Genomic DNA, 21,710 nt, shown 5'->3' on the forward strand with positions numbered 1-21,710 from the left:
CACACAGAGATTAGCAACAATAATAATAAAATAGAACAATCATAACAACCTACGGTGATAAAAGTTGCATGAATGTGGTTTCTCTCTCTCAAAATTTCTTATTGGGCTGTACTCACCCTTCTTCTTGGGATGATGGGAGATGATAAAATGACTACAGGATGAGGTGAGGTGAGGCATTGTGATGTAGCGTTAGGCTCCCATTGACCTTCTAATAATGTCAGAAGGGGGATCACCTGCTTCTGGACCAAGGATGACCTCAGGTAACAAACTTCAGAAAGTGAAACGCAGAAAGGGGGAAAGTACTGTATATTTTGGTCATCTAAATGGCCAAATATATATTTCTTATAAACCACAGTATCACACAGTGTGTCCTCCCAAAATTCATATGTCGAATTCTTACCCCCAAAGGTGATGGTATTAGGAGGTGGAGCGTTTGGAAGGTGATTAGTGCCTAATAATAAAGGCTCCAGGAGCCCCTTGTGCCACATGAGGATGTAAGAAGTCTGTAACCTGAAAGCGAACCCTCACCTGACATGCTGGCACCGTCATTTCGGACTGCCATCCTCTAGAATTGTGAGCGATAAACTTCTATTAACCAAGCTATTCACTGTGTGGTACTTGTTACAGCAGCCCAGATGGACAAGACACAAGCATTTCAAAATTATTATCTTATTCAATGCTCACCATACCTCTGAAAAGAATGAAAAACGAGGGGAAAAAAGCAGTCCAGGTTTGTATTTATTGCAAAACATAAAAGATAATAAAATGCAAAATTTTTAATCAAAATGCACATGAAATGAATAAAGCAAAGACCATGGAAAATGCACCATACAATTAAGTAGGCATATTTCTTAACATTTGCAAGGTAACTTGAAGACATTAGTCCCTGGTGAAACATGGCGCCTCTTTACAGGCATTCTTACTGTCTAGTCTTTCCCATGTCTATAAATCTCTATGTCGACACCCATAAGTAATGGTAATACACTGGGTCCTACTTCTCAGATGACCTTGATTGAAGCTTCCCAAATCTGAAAACAGAAATTTAAACAAGTTTCATTAAATTGAAGATTTATGTCTTATATACCACACAATAGGCTCTATTTTTTTTCCAAGTTAAGATTTTAAGTTGTAAAATTCAAATACATTTTAGTAGATTCTAAGATATCTGGAATATGTCACAAAAAAAAATTCCAAAAATCCAATAACTTCTTGACAGCTTCAGAAGCTAAAATTCAAGAAGTTCTCACTCGGGAAATACCTTGTGGAGTTTCTTCTCCATTAACTCAGTTTAGGGATGTCCGGAAAACACCTGAAATTGGACACTGTGTCCAGAACCTGCCTTGTTTCTGATCTGTGGCTTGAGGGAGTGGCTCAGGCTCCTGAGACTAGGGTTTTGCCCTCCTGTTCTTCAGGCTTCTACAGGGCTCCATGGTATGTCAGCCAGCTCTCGGTTCTGCGTGGGAGAAGATGAGGACTCAACTAAAATCTTCATATCATCATAAAACAGAAAAGCCAACATTCCAAATCCTAAAATGGTATCTAACTTCACTGGAATTTTAATTACCTTTTAACAATTAATTCCTGAAAACTTGTTTGAATTTTACAGACTTGAAATTTTAGACAGCTAGAGATTTATAGCTTGCTTTAGAGCTGCATAAAATGGAATATATTTTCCAACGTATCTTCCTTCCCAAATTCTTTTGAAACTGAAAGATTGTATGTACCCTGTCTCAGACAGAGAATTATCCAGAACTAGGATGTTAGTGTGAGACTTAACTTAACAAATATCTTACCTATTTCACTTTCCCTTCAGCTGCGGGGGAAAAGGTGTCCAGACAGAGTTGTTATTTGCTGAGCTCCCTCTTCATGACAAGCATTGTGCTAGAAGTTAAATATACATTATATCATTCAGTCTGCTCAATGACTTCATGCAGAATTCACTATTTTCCCATTTTAATAGAAGCAAACTAAATTCCAAAAGGTTAACTAAAATAGCCAAGTCACACTAGAAGTAAATCCTTCAGGGAGACTTGAACTCAGAGCTGTGATTCAAAGGCTGTGTTCTCCCTCCAACACCACCCCGCAGCTCAAAGAGATAGATAGACTGCTGAGTCAAGAAGTCTATTGCAAACCTTTCATCAATGTTGAATTAAATATAGTATTTCATTCCATTATAAATATGGACCACTAGTCACTAATAGCCACAGGTATTCAGGTATTTGTACCTTCACCTCCAAAGAAACCTCAAATATTTTAAATATTTGAGTATAGTCGTTGCAGATACCTTAAAATATTATTTGTATTCATCACTACTATGAATTTATGAAACCATTATGTCTGTGTACTAGATCTTTTTAAATTCATTAATAAAGCATAAATCATGAATTTTCAAAAATTTTGATTAATGTCTTCCAGTAGTATTGGTTTTCTTCAAAATTTTAAGTGTTTTATTTTATGTATTAAAAATGCTATGCTCAGGGCACCTGGGTGGCTCAGTTAGCTAAGCATCCAACTCTTGATTTTGGCTCAGGTCATATTTCACGATTGGCGACCAGCTCCACACTAGGCATGGAGCCTGCTTAAGATTCTTTCTATCTCTCTCTCTCTCTCTCTCTCTCTCTCTCTCTCTCTCTCTCTCTCTCTCCTTTTCTCTGCCCTTCCCCTCTCCCTGCTCACATACAGGGGTATGTGACACATATGTCTCGCCCGCTCAAAAAAACAACAAAAAAAAAGTACTTCACAAGACTGCCCAAAAGTTCACAACACTAATAAGATTAAGAACACCTACCTAGGGGCCATATAATTAGAAATATTTGAATAAGCAATGACATACAAGTTGTTTTTGCTTATTGTATTTTGACTGAACTAAAACAACGATTCTACTAATCAATAATCCCCAATCTGGGCATCACATATTTCTCAAGTAATATCTGGTAATACATACTCATTGAAAGGCTATCTTTTGGTTAACTTAGCAAATCAGCCATTCACACTTGCATCACCAGAAGAAATTCAATTGCTCTCTGCTACCCCACCTGTTCCTAGATACCTCTCCTTATGCAAGGCAGGTGTGCAAGGGGATGTCCGGGGTGGGGTGGGGTGGGGGAGGGCACTAGGAAGATTTTGTTCCTTCTTCCTTCCTCCTCTACCAGATTCATGCTAATTAAGGATGTCTGTAATTTCTTTATGAATTTAGGGTTTAGAAGGGCCCATTCACAAATTTTTGTATCATTATTAGGGATAAGAGTTAATACTCAAGTGCCCTCTACAAGGAGGATGATGATTAACATTCACACAGAGGTATAAAAAACACAGTTTTCTCAAGGAAAATTAAAAAAAAAATTTAATGTTTATTTATTTTTGAGAGAGAGAAAGAGCATGAGCAGGCAAGGGGCAGGGAGAAAGACACAGAATCCAAAGCAGGCTCCAGGCTCCAAGCTGTCAGCAGAGCTCAACATGGGTCTCAAACTCATGAACCACAAGATCACGACCTGAGGAGCCAGTCGGATGCTTGACGGACTGAGCCACCCAGGCACCACCCCCACCCAAGGGAAATTTTAACAGGAGAACTATGCAATAAGAAAGAAGCATGGAAGAGGGAGGGAAAAGAGCACAGCAAGAGAAAGAGGGCACTGAAGTCTCTCACAATTTTGCCCTAAACTTCAATAATTCACTTTAATTCTAGTTATTATAATTTCCAGTTCCTCGGTTTCCCATTTGCCAAACCAGAGTGGTAATACCTACTTGCCACTCGTGTACTGGCCGTGTAGGGAAGACTACCAGCGTCCTGGGCATCAGATGCTTTCCATTCAGTCAGGCAAAGGTCACATGCCACAGTCAGTGATGGCAAAACCATCGCTTCCTTATGATGGATGTCACCATGGCCTGTCCTTTCCTGCTAATAATGTAGTTCTTTAGTCTCTAGGCTTCCCACAACACAGGAAGACTGCAATTACGTGTGTTTTTAGGCTGACTCATTTCTAATGGTAACAATCAGTATTTAAGCTAATTAGGAAGATTCTTTTGATGCTCTTTATTTCATTCACAATTAGTCTCCTGCTTTGTTTGTTTGTTTGTTTGTTTGTTTTAAATAAACTCCCAGCCAGTGGTGGGAGGAGAAGGGATCATTTCACTATCCTCAATTTCTATCTGGTTTCAGAGAATTGCTCATCATTTGGCTGTTTCTCACTTTGAAACAGTGAGATACTCTGAGCTGCCTCTGGTCATGGAATTCTGAATCCAGGTCCAGATGGGTACTTGATATGAGAAAGGTCAAAAGTCCCAGAATGTTCTCTCTTTCTTTTGAGTCAACACCCTGTTTCCACCAAGTCCCTATTAAAAATTCAATTTGAACTTACGGACTCTGCACTTGGCACAGATGACTTCAGCCATTAGCCAACTTCAGAGAACAAGACCCTAAAGGAATGGACAAAGAAATGGGTAAAATTAGATGTGATGCAAAGCTTGCAGGCTCTGCTAGAGACGTGTGAAGTGAGGGGTCCTCTTCAGGAATGAGCAGAGATAGGAGGACCCTACAAAAGTCTGCAAAGGACGTGAGCCCTCCCAAAGAAAGTCTTCAGCACTTTAATTAACCACTGGCTTTTTAATCAAATGACTACTGTTCTATGGCTTGAAAAAAGGGAACTCTGAACATTAGTCTCCAGGTGAATATTTTTTAACAGGTCACAGAGGTGGGACACCTGGGTGGCTCAGTTAGTTAAGCATCTGACTTTGGCTCAGGTCATGATCTCGCAGTTTATGAGTTCGAGCCCTGCATTGGGCTCTGTGCCAACAGCTCGGAGCATGGAGCCTGCTTCATATTCTGTGTCTCTCTCTCTCTTTTTCTCTGCCCCTCCTCTGCTTGTGCTCTCTCTCTCTCAAAAATAAATATTAAAAAATTTTTGAAAAAAAAAAACAGGTCACAGAAGCAAAATCAGGGCCTGTCGATGTCAGCCTGGACAAGGAGGGTGAGTCTGGTCAGTGGCAAAACCGAAGATCATACTATTCATAGGTTCTCCAGGATGGCCTGTGAATGGAATTCATTCTGCCATTCAGTTAACAAGTAAGATAAATGCATTCAAGCTACAGAGAATCCTAAGATGTGATCCTTCTCCCAAAGGTGCTCACCATCTTGGGTGGGAATGAAATGCTTGGACCCCTCACAGACATTGCCAGAGCTTGAGTTAGTCTCTGTGTGTGAGATATCACAGAACGTGGCAGGTGGCGCTCACCAAAAGCATGCCTCTGAGCCCTCAGGAGGAAGCTCCATTTCTATTTAAAGATAAACCCACAGATGGAGATCACTATCTTGTGTGTGCAGATGTGGCTGACAAAAAATAAATAAATAAATATATAAACAATCTCCTTTTTATTGCCTGTAAGTGAAGACCGAAATTTGGTGTATCGCTGCAAAAACTGCTTGCTGTGCCACATGTGAGGGGGGTCCAGTTCACATTCCGAGTTGGGCTCATAACTTGTTCAGACAAAACTGTCAGTTTTTGGGGCACCTGGGTGGCTCAGTCAGTTAAGTATCGGAATTCGGCTCAGGTCATGGTCTCATGGTTCGTGAGTTCAAACCCTGCACTGGGCTCTGTGCTGAAAGCTCAGAAGCCTACTTCAGATTCTGTGTCTCCCTCTCTCTCTCTGCCCCTCCCAGCTCACAGTCTCTCTCTATCTCTCAAAAATAAACATTAAAAAAATATTTTATGTTTAAATATTTAAACATTAAAAAAATAAATTAAAGATGGGCAATGGTTACGGCCCATCTTTACTTACCTCTAGGAATGCCTAGAGTCAATAACCATTGTCAATCATTTAAAATTAGGAGTCAAACCAAGAAATAGACTCTTTAAAAAAAAAAAGTTCATTTATTTTGAGAGAGAGAGAGAGAGCACAAGCTGGGGAGGGACAGTTAGAGAGGGGGAGAGAATCCCACGAAGGCTCCGCACTGCACTGTTGATCGCACCAACCGTGAGATCATGACCTGAGCCAAAATCAAGAGTCAGATGCAACCAACTGAGCCACCCAGGGGCCCCCCAAGAAACAGACCATTAACTATAGAGAACAAATGGTTGCCAGGGGGAAGGTGTGTGTGTGTGGGGGGGGGTAAAACAGGTGATGACAATTCATTTTTTTAATGTTTATTTATTTGAGAGAGAGAGAGAGAAAGAGGGAGAGAGAGAGAAGGCATGCATAGGGGAAGGGCAGTGAGAGAGGGCGACACAGAATCCGAAGCAGGCTCCAGGCTCTGAGCTGTCAGCACAGAGTCCAATGCAGGGCTCTGAACTCACGAACTCTGAGATCATGACCTGAGCCGAATCGGAAGCTTAACCGACTAAGCTGCCCAGGCGCCCCAGTGATGACAATTAAAGAGTGCGCTTGTTATGATGAGCACTGGGTGTTGTACGGAAGTGTTGAATCACTTAAACTGTACACCTGAAATTAATATTCGCTGTAGGTGAACTACTAGAATTTAAATAAAAACTTATAAAGTAAAAAAGAAAAGTCTGAGTCAAGATGTCTGTTTCTTTAAGATGTGGGTTTGTGTGTTTTGTTTTTTTTTTAATTCTCTGCCTGGCTTTTATGTAGGCTCTTTCTTTCTCAATGTCCAGCATTTCAGTTATACGGCTTCACCTCTTACTGTACGTGCACACTGAGCATCACACACTGCTCCAGCACGAACACACCCACCACCCCCACCCCTACGTCGCCAAAGCTGTGACCACCTCCCCACCTGCAGTGTGCCACTCTCACTCAGAGCTGCCAGCCACAGAGCTATCACCTCCCTAGCAGAACTGTCTTCTCTCTCTTCTTTGCCTGGTGAAATCCTATTCATCTTTCACATCCCAGTTGAGGCACAACTGCCACTGTGACTCCTCTGTCGCTAAAAGTCATTCCTCCTCCGTGTTACCACATTTGCCTCATATCTCCATTGCAGCACAAATATAGCACCCAGCTGTTTCTTTATCTGATTACCCCTCCAAAGAGGAAGTTATTTTTCAGGCATTTAGAATGGTTCCTGACAAATAAATCACAGATGAATTAATGAAGCAATTAATAGCCTACTTCTCTGATAAAACTGTTTTTCAGCAAGCATCAATTTAGTGCTGTCATACCAGCTGTATTACAAGGTACTTGGATGACCTAAACTTGCCATTTGAAGCCATCCTTGTAGCTCAGAGATGAAGCTGAAGCAAAGGAGAAAAATTTGGGTGCGTATCTGTTACTTGAAGAAGCCTCAGAGGCCTTAGAAAAAGTAAAACAGAGCTTCTCCTCCACGGACCTCGCCTTTGCGCTATGACCTGATTTAATCATGGCCATGCCCTCAGTCTAGAAGACAGAGCGAGGCCGCTCTGCACTTGACTCAGTTCAATGAGAGCAGTATGCAGTGACTGCCCTCACACCTCTAAGCTGCACCAATCATTACCCAGAAGCAAGCGAGAAACTCAAGTCTTCATTGGTCCTTGACAAACATTAGTGAACACTCCAAATCACCCAACACTGCATTCAGTCATTAACTGGTGGAATCCTGAACACTGACTCTTAGAAAGGGTCTGGCAATTACCTCTTCTGACTTACCCCCAAAAGGAGGAATCGTCTCTATTTCATTTGGAGGAGATGGTCGCCAACATCTGCTTAACAGCATCAATAGCCAGGAAACTCCTTACTCTGTGAGGTATCTATGAAACCCTGCTAAGCAAGGAGAGAGATTAATGAGCAAATACACATAAGGCACACAGTACCTGGCACATGGTAATTATTTAATAAATTTTAGATACTGACATTTTTAATCATTATCAACTCTCAAATCCTTTTTTTCTTTTTGGCTGACAATTCTTTCTTTTTTTAAGTTTATTTATTTTGAGAGAGAGAAAGAGAGTGAGCAGGGGAGGGGCAAAGAGAGAGGAGTGAGAATCCCAAGTGGGCTCTGCGCTGACAGTGAAGAGCCTGACGTGTGGCTTGATCCCACAATATGTGAGATCATGACCTGAGCTGAAATCAAGAGTCGGATGCTTAGCTGACTGAGTCACCTAGGGACCCTGACAATTTCTTCTTTTAAGATATAAAACAAGGGCACCTGGGTGGCTCAGTCAGGTAAGTATCTGACTTTGGCTCAGATTATGATCTCGCAGCTCATGAGTTCAAGAACCTGCTTCAGATTCTGTATCTCCCTCTGCTCTGCCCCTCCCCCACTGGCACCCTGTCTCACTCTCTCAGAAATAAACAAACTTTAAAAAGAGTAAGATATAAAACAACGTGCAAGTAAGCAAAACATTATGTCTAGTACACTTAGGTTTATATAAATTATAAAGAATCCTACACATACGTATGATGACGTGTGTGAGTGTGTCTCCATAACTATGCTTACAAAGCTTCTTGAAGGAATCCCTAGCTCCCACTGCAGATGACGCCCATCGTGAGAACACGAATGTCCATTCCAAAGATGCTGTCTGCAGTCCTTTGATTCCAGAAAGCTCTTGGGCTCTGTGCCAAAGGTGAGATGAAAAGCCCTCCACCCAGTCTTAGGCTGGAGCTGGAAGCTATACTGCTATATCCAGAGCCCTACAAAATCCACCATTCATCTAAGCCGATCCAAGACACTGGGCAGGGAATCACCTCCCCATCTCCAACCTTTCTCAAGCTCAGCTACTAACTTCACTTGGAAAAAATGAGTCCACACAAAATATTTTCACAGGAGTAAGTAACTATTTCCGTATCAGTAAATTTAGAAATTACCTAAAGGGCACAGTGTCTTCAGAGATACTGCTCTGACTAGAACATAAACACCTTCCAACAATGTGACATAGAGCAGTTTAGCTACTGAGCACCAAAGCTGGCAAACATATACTTTTCTAATTATGAGCAAAGCTCTGTAATTATAAGACCAACTACCCCAGTACGTGTGGTTTTTCTAACTAAAGCACTCTTTCTGTTGAAGGTGTGTTCACCTTTCCAGCTCATGCACACACACTTGCAGCTTTGAATGTAGAGGTTGTTTTTGCCCTCACCTTATACCATTACCATTCAGGCATCAAAGATCTAAACCCTAAGATCGAAGAGTCATGTTTCAGTCAGAACTTATATCCTGGGTATTCACGTTCTCTTCCCCAGGAATTTCTGCAAGAAGCTCACAGGGGAATGAGATCTTAGCTTGGCCATCCAGCCATCTCATATATATATATATATATACATATTCCTTCGTTCATCAAATAACATTCTGAGTACCTATTTTACATGAGCCATAATATATCCTTCACTACTGCTTCCCCCGGATATATTTTGATTCACAGAATACAGAAATGTAGAAAATTATGCAGAGTTCCCTTCCTGCCAGCTCCATTAACATTCTGTTTTGCTTATTTTTAATTACCATAAATTTTTTTTTCTGAATTTAAGATAGAAATCAATGCAAAGGTACAGTATGCCTAGCATGTTACTGTTCTATAAGAGAAAAAGACGATACATAAGTATACGCTCATAGAGACAGGAAAGACTTCTGGAAGGAACTGGTGTTAGTGGTGCCTCTAGGAGAGAGTAAGTAGCTTAGCAATAAGGTAAAATCCTAGGTGATCAGACAAAAACAAGGTAAAATCCTATTTCTGTCTTTGGAGCCTGAAGAAGCAAATACTGAAAAGCAAATACATGCTTATCATTGTATGTTCTTCTATACTTTTTCAATCTTTTTTTAAATTTTTTAATGTTTTATTTATTTCTGAGAGAGAGAGAGAGAGAGAGAGAGAGTGTGAGCAGGGGAGGATCAGAGAGAGGGAGATACAGAATCTGAAATGGGCTCCAGGCTCTGAACTAGCCGTCAGCACAGAGCCCAAAGTGGGGCTCAAATCTACGAACCGCGAGATCATGACCTGAGCTGAAGCCGGACGCTTAACCGACTGAGCCACCCAGGCACCCCTGCACTTTTTCAATCTTGAACGATGTTCATGTGCTGAGAATTCAGAAAAATCATAAACATTGCACAATATTGGCCTAATCGTAGTAAATTTATAATTAAATTTTGAATAAAAAAATTCTGAGGTCGGCTCTTATTTGACTTAAAGATTCTTCGATTTTTTTAATCTCCTATCAGTAACAAAACCCCCCAAGTCCTATCTCCTAGCCCACCGAAAAACTTACCAGCTCCTCGCTTATGGTAAATAAGTTAAGTATATTACTTTCCTGCTGCCAATATAAAAAATTACCACAAACTTCATGTCTTAAAACAACACAAATTTATTTTCTTATAGTCCTGGAGGTCAGAAGTCTGACATGGGTCTCACAGGACTAAAATCAAAATGTAGCAGGGTTGCAATTCTTTCTTGAGGTTATAGAAGAAGAATCTATTTCTTTGTGTTTTACAGCTTCTAGAAGGTAGCCACAATTCTAGGCTTGTGGCTCCTTCCATCTGTAAAGACTCGAATAGCTGGTCAAATCTTTCTTATACTTAATGATTCTAAAGCACTCCTGACTCCCAATTCAACTTTTACACTGGGTCCACCCAAATAACTCAGGATAATCTCCCAATTCTAAGGTTAGCTCATTAGAAATCTTGATTCCATCTGCAACCTTAATTCACCCTTGCCACATAACCTAACATATCCACAGGCTCCGAGATTAGGATATAAACATCTTTGGGTGGCCAAAATTCTGACCACCATGGTAAATAGATTACATACATACATACATACATACACGCACACATACATTATATACATAGAGTTTCTGAAGAGATATAGCTTCTTCCATAAGATAGCTGTTTCTGTTATTAAAAACAACATTCAAAATCCTCATCTGAAATAATTGCTTTCGGATTCCTTTGGCACTATTGGGAGCCATTCCAAGACATATAAGGAAGTAGTTGTAATAGTCTATAAATATATGCTCTGCAGCCAGACTTCCGGGTCTCGAATCCCAGGTCTACCCCCTACACTGTATGACTTGTGCCTCAGGTTCCTCATTCACAGAATGAAGTTAGTATTTAGTACCCATACCACAGGGTTGTTATGAGGCTTAAATGAGTTACTACCATTTAGAACAGTGCAGCACATAATAAGTACGCAATACAAGCTACTTAATTTGACTTGATTCACACCTGCATGACTCAGAGTGCCCAAAAAAGAATCCTTCCCAGGACACAGAAATGCTCAACCCCAAAACAAAATCCTGTCTCTGTCCTAGGAGCGCTGAGGAGAAAAAAATGACAATATTTTAAAATCCACCTTTAAAATCCACTGCTATCTAGTTTTTTTCTTTTGATTTTACCAGACTGAAAGCTAAAATTACAGCCTATCCGAAGCCTATCCAGTAAAATATCAGATAAGAACCTGGTAAGCCTACTGGTTTTCTGCTATGGGTTATATGGATTGAGACAGATAGTCTTTGACCTCAAGGAAATTGGCACACAATGGGTAGGCAGTACAAACAAAGACAGAGCATAATTAAATTTAACAAAAAGATAAGTTTCTACAGCCTCAGATAACTTGGATCTAATAAAGCAAAGGGAGTGGCTCTCCATTTTGTTCTGTTTGCCCCCAATGTCCCAAGTCTAAAAACTCTGTACAGCAATTCTCTTAGCTAACACCAAGGAAATAGAACACTAGTGTCACTTAAGGTACCAACTTTGGAACTATAGACACTCAGTTGGACCAAAATACCTTTCATAAATCCTTTGGAAAAATTTTCCTCTAGCTTCTAGGGATTGTTTCTGGGAAATGGCTAAAAAGATAGCTAATTCATCCCTCTTCACCCCTCGGGATTGATCATGCTAAAGGATTACCCAGCACACAGAGCTCGAAGACAATTACAGGAGCACATGGTATCTTAGTTCAACAACTAAACGCTACTTAAAACACAGATTACACTGAAAACCCTTTGGAGTTTTGCTATTAGAATGTTGTCACATTCCTATCCTCATTCCTGCAAAACTACTACCAAATTGGAATCAGTCAATCCTATCTCTGTTTATTCTCCTTTCAAGTATTCTGGCAGCCACTCTACCATATAATTTCATTCACTAAGAAAACTGAAGATACCTGAATGTCAACACCATGGAAAAGGAGTACATACTTGACAGTCTGCACTTGATGGTGATCTTCAAATGAAATTCAATTTTATATTATCAAATACAGCAATTTCTTTCAATGTGATAAGCTATATAATTAATGACCTCAGGAGAAATTAACTACTAGCTTGCTAAGTATACAATTACAGTCTGATTAAATCCAGTCTTCAGCTATTCCATAATTTTCAGCACCCCTATGGAAACGTTCTGGGTGAGCAATCTTTTAAGTTTTCTATAAGCGAGATGAAATGTCCTTCAATGTGAATAATACAGCCATAATCTATAAAACAAAGGTTTAGTAAAATTTATCTATAGCTCCCATTTACAAATATCAAAGTTATAAAGCATGTTGGTTGGTAATGTCATATTTGCTGGGATTTAGGTTAATCAGATGGCAAGCACTTTTAAGTAAAAACCATTTTTTCTTTTTGCTCAGAAATTGTCCAACATGTCTGGTTTGGTGAGGAGAGAAGCAAAGCTTTGTCAAAGAGGCTGAGAATCTAAACCAAATAAGATGCTGGGTAACCACAGTAGAAGTCCTCATTCTGACTGTTTTGTTTGCTTTTTGCTTTTAATTTGGGTCGAATATATCAACCAAACCCACTTGGTCAAAGTGAGTTTTTGGTAAGATTAAAAAACTAATAAATAAATAATACCTGAAGTTCTGCGTTCGTTAAGGATGAATTAAACGTCACCCACTAAATGTCAGGCACTGTTATATGAACTGGAGATACATACCTAAGGGACACGGCAGAGAAAGGCATCATCAGGATTCCAAATATTGGGCAATGGCTCAAAGTGAGTGCTTGAGAGTCACTGAAATGTCTGTTGGAGAAAAGAGGAGAAGAACCATATTCCAGGAGTACGGTCCTGCCAACTAATTTTTTAAAAGAACTGCCGTTAAAAATAATTGTAAATTAATTACAAAATTGAAGACAAGTAAAAGACAAACAGCACACAAGACAAGCCCTAGAAACAAATTGAGAGAAAGTGGTCGAAAAAACAAAATAAAGAATGGGCACAAAGAAACCCAGACTAGAAACTTCTAGGGGTGAATGAGAATTTTTGGAGAAGTAAATCTGATGACTTTGAGCATGTCAGTCTCATCTGACTATGTTTATATAAAGGGAAAAAAATGATGAACTTGGAATTATTTCCCCTCATACTGCAATCAATAGAAACTTCCTTTTCGCAATGAGACTTTAAACAATTAGGGAAACATTTTGGTTTCCAGCTAATGGGTTTAATAGTGATTGCCATTTCAGGAAAAGCACTTCATCCAATTGTAGACATGCCAAAGGTGGAAGAGAGGGACGCAGAAGACGCATAAACTGCACTAAAGGCCCTCACAGCTGGCTTTGAGTCACTGAGAAAATAATATCCTTCCTCTAATAATCCCTTAAAGACTTGGGTTTGCTTTTGTGCACGATGAGAATGTGCTGGCCTAAGAGCAACTGTTGTTTCAGCACTTGAACATCAGGGAGCTAGATGCTCTATTTACTGTACCGATGCCAGGCATTCCTAAGTAATATGTGAGCTGACCTTGAGAAAATAGATATATAGGGGTGGTTCAAATACTTAGATACCAGTATCTAGTTAATGGCATATTCAAACCTCCCACATTTTTTCCTAATTCTCATCATCCTAAGGTCTGTAAGTATTTTCTGATTCCCTGGCTCTTCACCAGAGAGCAAAGTTGGGCAGAGAAAGGACAAATACCCTGGGTCACCCCCACTTTGGCCACAGATTGCTTGAGCACTGTAAGTAATCTGTTAAGTTTGGGGCCTGCTTTTCCAGAATTAAGCCTCACACTTGCCTGCAGTGGTGCCATATTATTCTAAATATTTTCAATTTATGGTCTTGCTTTATGTAGACATCAATATTTCAAATGACCTACATATGTTGGCATATAAAAATTTGCTATAAATGCTGATGTTAATATGATATAAGAGGAGGATAATTAAGCTTGGATACTTTTATGAATTAAAGATAACTGGCATTGAAGATAATTGGTACTAAACCAATAAGGCACATTTATGCATTATGTATTTGCTAAATTAATTTCTTGCTTACTTTCTTAACGTAAGAATCAAGTGCCCTCTCTATTGATTTTGTGTTATTAGATTATGCCAATTGTTGTGTGAATAAACTATACTTTTATTTTTTAAACAAAATTCATATTTTATTTAGGTTGAAATAAACTATACAAAATTGATTTTCTTCACCAAAACTATCAGTGATATCTTCTATATTATTCCTAGATAAACCACAAACACTTATTTTTGTAGGTTTATAAATCAAGACAAAGCAGTAGATATACTCATGGAAAAAGGCAGAGGAAAACAGACAAATCAGTTGTCAGTATCCACAGCCTCTGATCCTGTCTTGACCATGAAACAGAGGGGTTCAACAAACACCTGCTAAAAAGCTTATGAAGATGTAGACTCAACAGAGAACTGCAAACAGCAACAACCCAATGTGCACCAACAATGGCAGGCTCGCCCAAATTGTAACTATAACTTGTTCCTTTAAGTTCATTTGATAAAGACAAAATCTACACTGAAATCCCTGCTTGGCAAGTTCACATGCTTTCCATTCTCTATCTCTATCTCTCTCTCTAGCTGTCTGCTAACTCCCTTAACTGACCATTACAGATTTTTAACATACGTCACACTCCAGGTTACTCGTGAGCTTCATTGTAACATTTTATAAAATGTATTCCATTCTCCCACACCTCTTCAAAATCTATTTCTTATAAGAACTGATAACTCAATACCCAACAATTGGATCCAGTGATAATAAATGTTATGTCTAAAATGACTTAACTAAAACAATTCCAAAGCACCATTAGCAGAGATCACATAGAAGTGCAATGTGGCACTTTCAATGCTATTTTCTGGAAGAACAGTTATGTCTCCAAAGCATAAGAGTTCAAACAGGGGCCACTTAAATAGGCAGATTATCAATGGCTAACGTACTCCATGTACAAGTCAAGATATTCAGTGATTAAGTGGCCTACATATACCTGACAGCTTTTCCGTAAGATGTTTTCAAATTTCTTACAGATATTTTTCCAAATATCAAACATAAGAGAAAGCCTACTTTAAAAGTCTCTTAGGTAATTTCAATGGTTTCTGAGTTATCTGTAGGGACCCTGACTTAGTTGTATAGAGTTTGATATAAGTGTCCACCATTAAATCCAGGTCATGGGGGTTTTTTTTAATGTTTTTTTTTTAATTTCCGAGAGAGAGAGAGAGAGAGACAGCATGAGCAGGGGAGGGTCAGAGGGAGACACAGAATCCGAAACAGGCTCCAGGCTCTGAGCTAGCTGTCAGCACAGAGCCTGAAGCGGGGCTCAAACCCATGAACCATGAGATCATGACCTGAGCTGAAGTCGGACACTTAACCGACTGAGCCAACCAGGCACCCCTCAGACCATGTTTTATATCAAACTTTATGTTAAGCAAAGCCAAATTACTTGACCTTTGGTCTGTCAAAGTGTCCCTCGGTTATGCTTTAAGACGCTTTCAACCATTTTCATAGTGTTCATTCTCCACCTTCATCCCAGGCAGAATACAAAGGACTCTCAGCAATGCATAAACATTAGGAAAGAACTTGATGTCTGGCAGATGCTGGGCTCCAAACATGGTGGGTGGAAGCTCCATCTCTTTCCTTCTGTGTTTCCACTTGACCCTCCAACAATACAGCTCAGCCGAGAGCATGTTGGGTTGGGTAAGTCCCTCCTGTACATGTCAGCATGGTGCTCCTTGGATGAATTAAACTTGAGCTGTCCCATAACAGAGGGTACCAGAGATAAGCACTTAAGAGCTCTGAGGTGCTGTTCTGAGCATATATATCTTTCAGTTCCTGAATAATGTGTTCCACTGTTGGGACACTGAGAGTTTATTTATAGTAACTCTCAGAGGTTAACTAAGATTCCAGGTTACCTGGGTTCTGCAGAACTTCCCAGGCAGTTGCATCTGAATATTAAGTTTAGTTGCCAAATTTGTGGCTTCTGCAAACGTAAATTCATGATAAACTTCATTATTTTTCATCACTTCATTTAGCTAATGCAGCACTGCAGTCAAGCTACCAGTTGAAGACATCAGAGGTTTGCCCGGGAGATTTTTCCCAAAGGCTCTCCTAAAAGATAGAACATTTTTAGGAACAACAATGGTAACAATGAAATCAACACTGGACAGAGTACAAATGCTTGACCAGCTATACAGTTATTCCACCTAATGTTTGTATCACTATTTATGACATCGAAACATAAAACAAGTGCTTGTAGGAGATCCATTCAAATTTCAAAAGCAGCATGCCTATCCACTAAGAATGGCAAATTTCCTTCAGTTCTTTACCCTGCTCCTCATTGTTCTGAAAGAGGGCAGAAATGACATTGTCAAGCTCTAAGAACAGTTGTGGAGCTCAATGAGAGAAAGAACAGACTTCCTCAATTGCTCCTAATGCAACAGATCCTCCCACAAGAGGCACGGGTTTTGCCTTGAAGAACCACATATTTAAGACGCAGGAAGAGCTTGGGGATATTTCTCTAAAAGTCCAGAAGCAACAACTTTCATTTTGGAAGAAAATCCACTGGACACAATGTAAGCCTGGCCATGACAATACTTCATGTTCAATCCCCACTTCTCAGTTATCGTGGTGTGAAATTTCACAGCCAAAATTTCTACATCAGCTTCATAAGACAAGAAGCCCACAAATTCCTCTCTTGGGTTATGAGACTCATCAACAAAGCTCACCAACACAGGCAAATGTTCTTCCCCTGCTATGACCACTGCGTTGTCAGTGATAATGGAAAAGAAGTGGAGTCTCTCACTTCCCTGAGGGTTTCCTCCCAAATGTAGCTCTCACACATCTCCAGCATCTGCTTCTGCTGAGCTTTCAAGCAGAACAATGTTACTGCCACTGTCTCAAAGCGCTTTCTCAGAACCTCTTCGCCAGAATTTATCCCACATGCCAGCAGCGCTTGAAATTTACCAGGAGTAAAGAGACCCCCTGGGGGGTTCATCAGTTTCATGCCTGTGCAGAAGTATGTCTTGTTTTCCCATAAGAATCAAAATTTCAAATCAAGATTTTAAGTATTCTTTGTTTTTTTTCTCTTCAAAGGTTAAAGGTAAAATGTCTTCATCCTGTTCTTTACCCCCTTCTTCTGCACTGGGGTTCCGAGCATTGCTGTTGTTTATTTATGTTTTTGTTCCTGTTCAGAAGTTTCATCAATTGTGTTTCTGTTTCAGTGTCCTGATTTCATCTTCACTCAATTCTTTCATTTGTTTTCTGTGTCTACTATGTGGATTGTTCAAATGACTGGTAAGGTCAAATATTGTGGATACTGCATGATCTCAAAGAATTGTCCTGTAAGGACTTTCCCAATGGCTTCACAAGTATCTGCTTCAATTAATTTTGAGAAACAAAATAACCCAATCGTTCTTGAGTTTTCTGATGCCTCTGCAAAATGTCTAGTTCTACAGATCACAGAGGTCTCAAAGTGTTTGTACATATTTGAAAATGTTAATTTAGTGGATCAGGTGTTTTATCTTCTAAGTCTGCTCTCCTACAACTCTCCACCCACTTTCTGGCATCTGGCGGTATCCCACGGGAACCTGAAGAAGGCCAGGTCCCACTGCGTGCTCTTCCTCGTGCTCTTCCTCGTGCAGTTGGGGGCAGTGCAGAAGTTCAGCATCGTCGCCCACCTGCTGGCCGGCCCCGCCCTCTCATCTGGCCTCCTGAGGCAACCTGCCCACCTGGGAGAGGGGAGGCCAGGCCGGCTGGCTCAGCAAGGCCAGCACACCAGGGGGAGGGGTGGCAGGCAAGAACTAAACTATACTTTTAATTATAGTATAAGAGCTTCTACAGTGTGAAATTAAAAGTTATGAAAAGCAAAATGTAATATATCATTCCCTTTTAGGATATTCTATCAGTTAGGAGTAGTTATAGCTGCAAGTAACAGAAAACTTGACTAGTGGGGCTTAAGCCACAAGGACATTACTTAACAAAAAGATCAGAGAAAAGCCATCCCAACATTGAACCAGTGGCTCAATGATGTCATCAGGATACAGGCTCCTTCAAATTTTCTGCTCCACCATCCTTGGTATGGATTTAATGCTTTTCCTCAAGGTCTAAGGTCAGTATCACAACACCCTGTTTACATTCGACAACATGACCTTCCAAAGGGTATTAAAGACTATTTTCCAGAAGAGGTTCACATGCTCATCCAAACAAGTCACTGGCAAGGCAGCAAGACTGTCATAAGTGCTTTACCCCAAAGGTGATTTACAGGCGGGGCCGGGTACATTGGCATGGAAGTAACAAGCAATCGAGTCTGCCCCGTGCGTGACCCATCTGAAGCCAAGCATGTAATGGAGACCCAGGTAACTAAATGGCGATATTCTGAGTCTTGCACACACGTGAGTCAAAGCTGAAGAGAAAAGATACTTATTGGCTTTGGCATTGGAGTATCCCCACTGATTTATCTTTAAGTCAACAGGTCCTCTCCTGAATGGACACATACCACCTCCAATGTCAATAGACAGAAACAAATGTCACTCTCTACTATCCCCAGCTGGGCTTTGGCAAGGATGAGAGGGGAAACAAAGAGACAAGGAGTGGAGAGCATCTTCATGTTTGCAGATGGAAACTGCAAACACTATGAAGCCTTAGGTCTAAAAGTTTTGCCAGGAATCCCAGATAACATTTCCTTCTACCAACCCTGCTGGGAAAACAACAGGAGCCTTGAGGTAAGGGTCAGAACACTGCTTCAACTCCAAGATCAAAGAGCTTAGGAATGACGACTACCCTCATCACCATAAATCATCTTTGTGACAGTATGTCTCTTTTAAAAGAGGAAATAAGGGGTCAAATTTCTGGGCTAAACAACGATCCCTACTAAATATACATATATTGCAAAATAATTCAAAAACTGCTTTAGGGCCACCTGGGTGGCTCTCTCTGTTGAGCATCCAACTCTTAGTTTGGGCTCAGGTCATGATCTCACAGTTCATGAGTTCAAGCCCTGCATCAAGCTCTGAACTAACAGGATGGAGCCTACTTGGGAGTCTCTCTCTCCCTCTCTCTCTGAGCCCCTCATCTGTGCTCTCTCTTTCTTTCTCTCTCTCAAAAATAAACTTTTAAAAAAACCACTTTAGAGCATAAATCTGGCAATTTAGCTTATTAAGAAAGAACTTTCCAGATTTGCAGTCAGAATGTACTAAAGGGGGAAAAAAACAAAATATGAAATTAAGGCCATAATCAGCTTATGTGGAAACAATACTATCTGTTCATGATTGCCATTCCCATCATGAGCTGAATTAGCAAAAGTCCCGGACTGCATGACTCCAAGCTTCAAATGACTTAGGACTAATACTCAGCAGGGCCATGTACTGAAAGGAAGACAGGTCATTCACTGAGTTGGCCAGCAGTGAGCCTTTAGGAAAGCTGCTTAAACTTTATGGGTCTCAGTTTCCTTATCTATAAAATCATAAAAATAAAGTCTGTGCTACAGGATTGGAATGGAAACAAGTCAAATAAAATAGAGGATGCTCATTTATTATCTTATTGATATATCAAGGTATGCTCCTTTTAGAAACATCTTAAATATATGGGTCTCTAAATATAACAAATATATGGGAGGGGCACCTGGATGGCTCAGCTGGTTAAGTGTCTGAATTCAGCTCAGGTCATGATCTCATGGCTCGGGGGTTAGAGCCCTGTGTCAAGCTGTGTGCTGACAGCTCAGAGCCTGGAGCCTGCTTCGGTTCTGTGTCGCCCTCTCTCTCTCTCTCTCTCTCAAAATTAAATAAAACATTTATATATAAGGGGAATGAAAAGCCCAGAAAAGGATCTTCATATGACACACTGTGTGTCATTTTATTTTTTCCAATGTAGTAGCTTTTATCCAGACTGTCACAGTATTCCATAGGACCTGTTAGCTACAAATTACAGCTATTTCATATATTTTGAGAAACTGGAAAATGAAAATGACATGAAATCCCAATGCAAGTCTAAATAAAGCCAAATGTGGTTAGAAAAATTTTGACATTAAGCCTGATTTTCAAAAGTAAATCTCTGAAGTTTAAAAAATACTTAGGAATGTATATAGTAAACCATTTGGCATTTCATTTTCCTGTCCTTTTTTTAATGCAACATCAACCAGGATATAATTGATACATGGCAGGAAAAAATGCACAAATACCTCTTCCCGTTTTCTATGTCACTGTTACTTTCTAACTCTGTCTTTATCTCAGTTTTTGTCTCTGTTAACACACACACACACACACACACACACACACACACACACACACACACACACACACACACATACATCTGGGCTAAGGAGCCAGGCACTGATTTAGAGAGAGAAGGCCAGGGGAGTACCTGGCTGGCTCAGTCAGTGGGACGTGGGACTCCTGATCTTGGGGTTGTAGGTTGGAGCCCCACACTGGGTGAGGGGACTGCTTAAAAGAAAATAAAAGAAAAAGGAAAGGCCAGGAGTCCAGATCAACACTAAGAGAGGTGAGTTCCAAAGCAATCTATTGACAAATACCTCTCTACCGTTAAAGCCCCCTCCTGTGCACATGTATGTGTTGTAGGCAATATGCTCTCATTGTCCTCCGTGCCTCCTTAAGTGTTACCCCAACAGGTAGAAAAGGAAGATAGTTTCCAATATAATTGGGTTAATTCCTTAAAATAGGGAGTTATACTCCTAGTGCCACTGCAGTTGAACACCATGGCTGGTTTATGTCTCTGGTTTATGTCTGATATCACTTTCCTCCTTGTCTCAAATCAGATACATTTTCTCTGAGCAACTATTTCACCTCTTATCTGCAACTAATCCTTAACAGATATTTTCAGAATCAAACTTTTATTTTCCCCAATTTTTAATGATAAACAACCTACAGTTCTACTTTTTTGACTTTTTTTCAACTTTCTGCTTTTTTTCCTGATAATAGGCATGAGTTCCTTGATAAAGTTCATTTTCTCATTATCATTCTTTTCTTTTTAATGTTTATTTACTTTTGAGAGGGAGAGAAACAGAGCACAATCAGGGGAGAGGCAGAGAGAGAAGACATAGATTCTGAGCAGGCTCCAGGCTCTGAGCTGTCAGCACAGAGCCCAATGCAGAGCTTGAACCCACAAACTATGAGATCATGACCCAAGCTGAAGTCAGACACTTAACCAACTGAGCCACCTAGGCGCCCCTTTCATTCTCATTCGTAAACACTATGTGTACCTGTGAGGCTACTTCTTCCCCTGTTGATTCCAAATTGGATTTTTTATGAGGCATGGTCCCGTTGCATCTGTGCCCTTGAGAATAGATGGGTGCCAAAGTCTGCAATACATACGAGGAAAATAATTTGAGAGAAAGTTATTATATATACATTTTCTTAGGGTCCTAGAACTTTATATTAAGAAGGCAACAGGTTCAGTTATTTTATAGAATACTTACACTTTCCTCTCCTCCTGTCACACCCACCCAAATCTATAATACATTAAAGTAAATGGGGAAAATCAAAAGACATATTTAGAGTATTTCAGATAATTTAAATCATCCATAAAAGACAACTGATCCTGAGTTATAGAAAGTTCTACGGTTCTGAATAGTCATACCCTTCAAGTGATGTTTTTCCAATGAGATAAA

General features: G+C 40.1%; 1 long non-coding RNA gene and 1 pseudogene across 3 annotated transcripts; both read right to left on the reverse strand.

Annotated features, from left to right (window-relative positions):
• Positions 1-720: 720 nt before the first annotated feature.
• Positions 721-12,876, reverse strand: LOC120239771. Of its 3 annotated transcripts, XR_005530502.1 has the most exons (8): positions 12,794-12,876; positions 12,203-12,335; positions 7,579-7,689; positions 5,128-5,271; positions 4,359-4,416; positions 1,794-1,881; positions 1,259-1,453; positions 721-1,028 (listed from the first exon to the last, which is right to left on the reverse strand). It is a non-coding gene; the product is annotated as an uncharacterized LOC120239771 (long non-coding RNA). The 3 variants fall into 3 exon arrangements; XR_005530503.1 differs by lacking the exon at positions 12,203-12,335; XR_005530504.1 differs by lacking the exon at positions 12,203-12,335 and having other exon boundaries at positions 7,579-7,692.
• Positions 12,877-16,575: 3,699 nt separating this feature from the next.
• LOC120239776 lies at positions 16,576-17,756 on the reverse strand (annotated as a pseudogene).
• Between the last annotated feature and the right edge of the window lie 3,954 nt (positions 17,757-21,710).

Source organism: Hyaena hyaena, unplaced genomic scaffold (assembly GCF_003009895.1).
Source record: "Hyaena hyaena isolate Hyena2069 unplaced genomic scaffold, ASM300989v1 scaffold_236, whole genome shotgun sequence".
NCBI classification, from domain to species: Eukaryota; Metazoa; Chordata; class Mammalia; order Carnivora; family Hyaenidae; genus Hyaena; species Hyaena hyaena.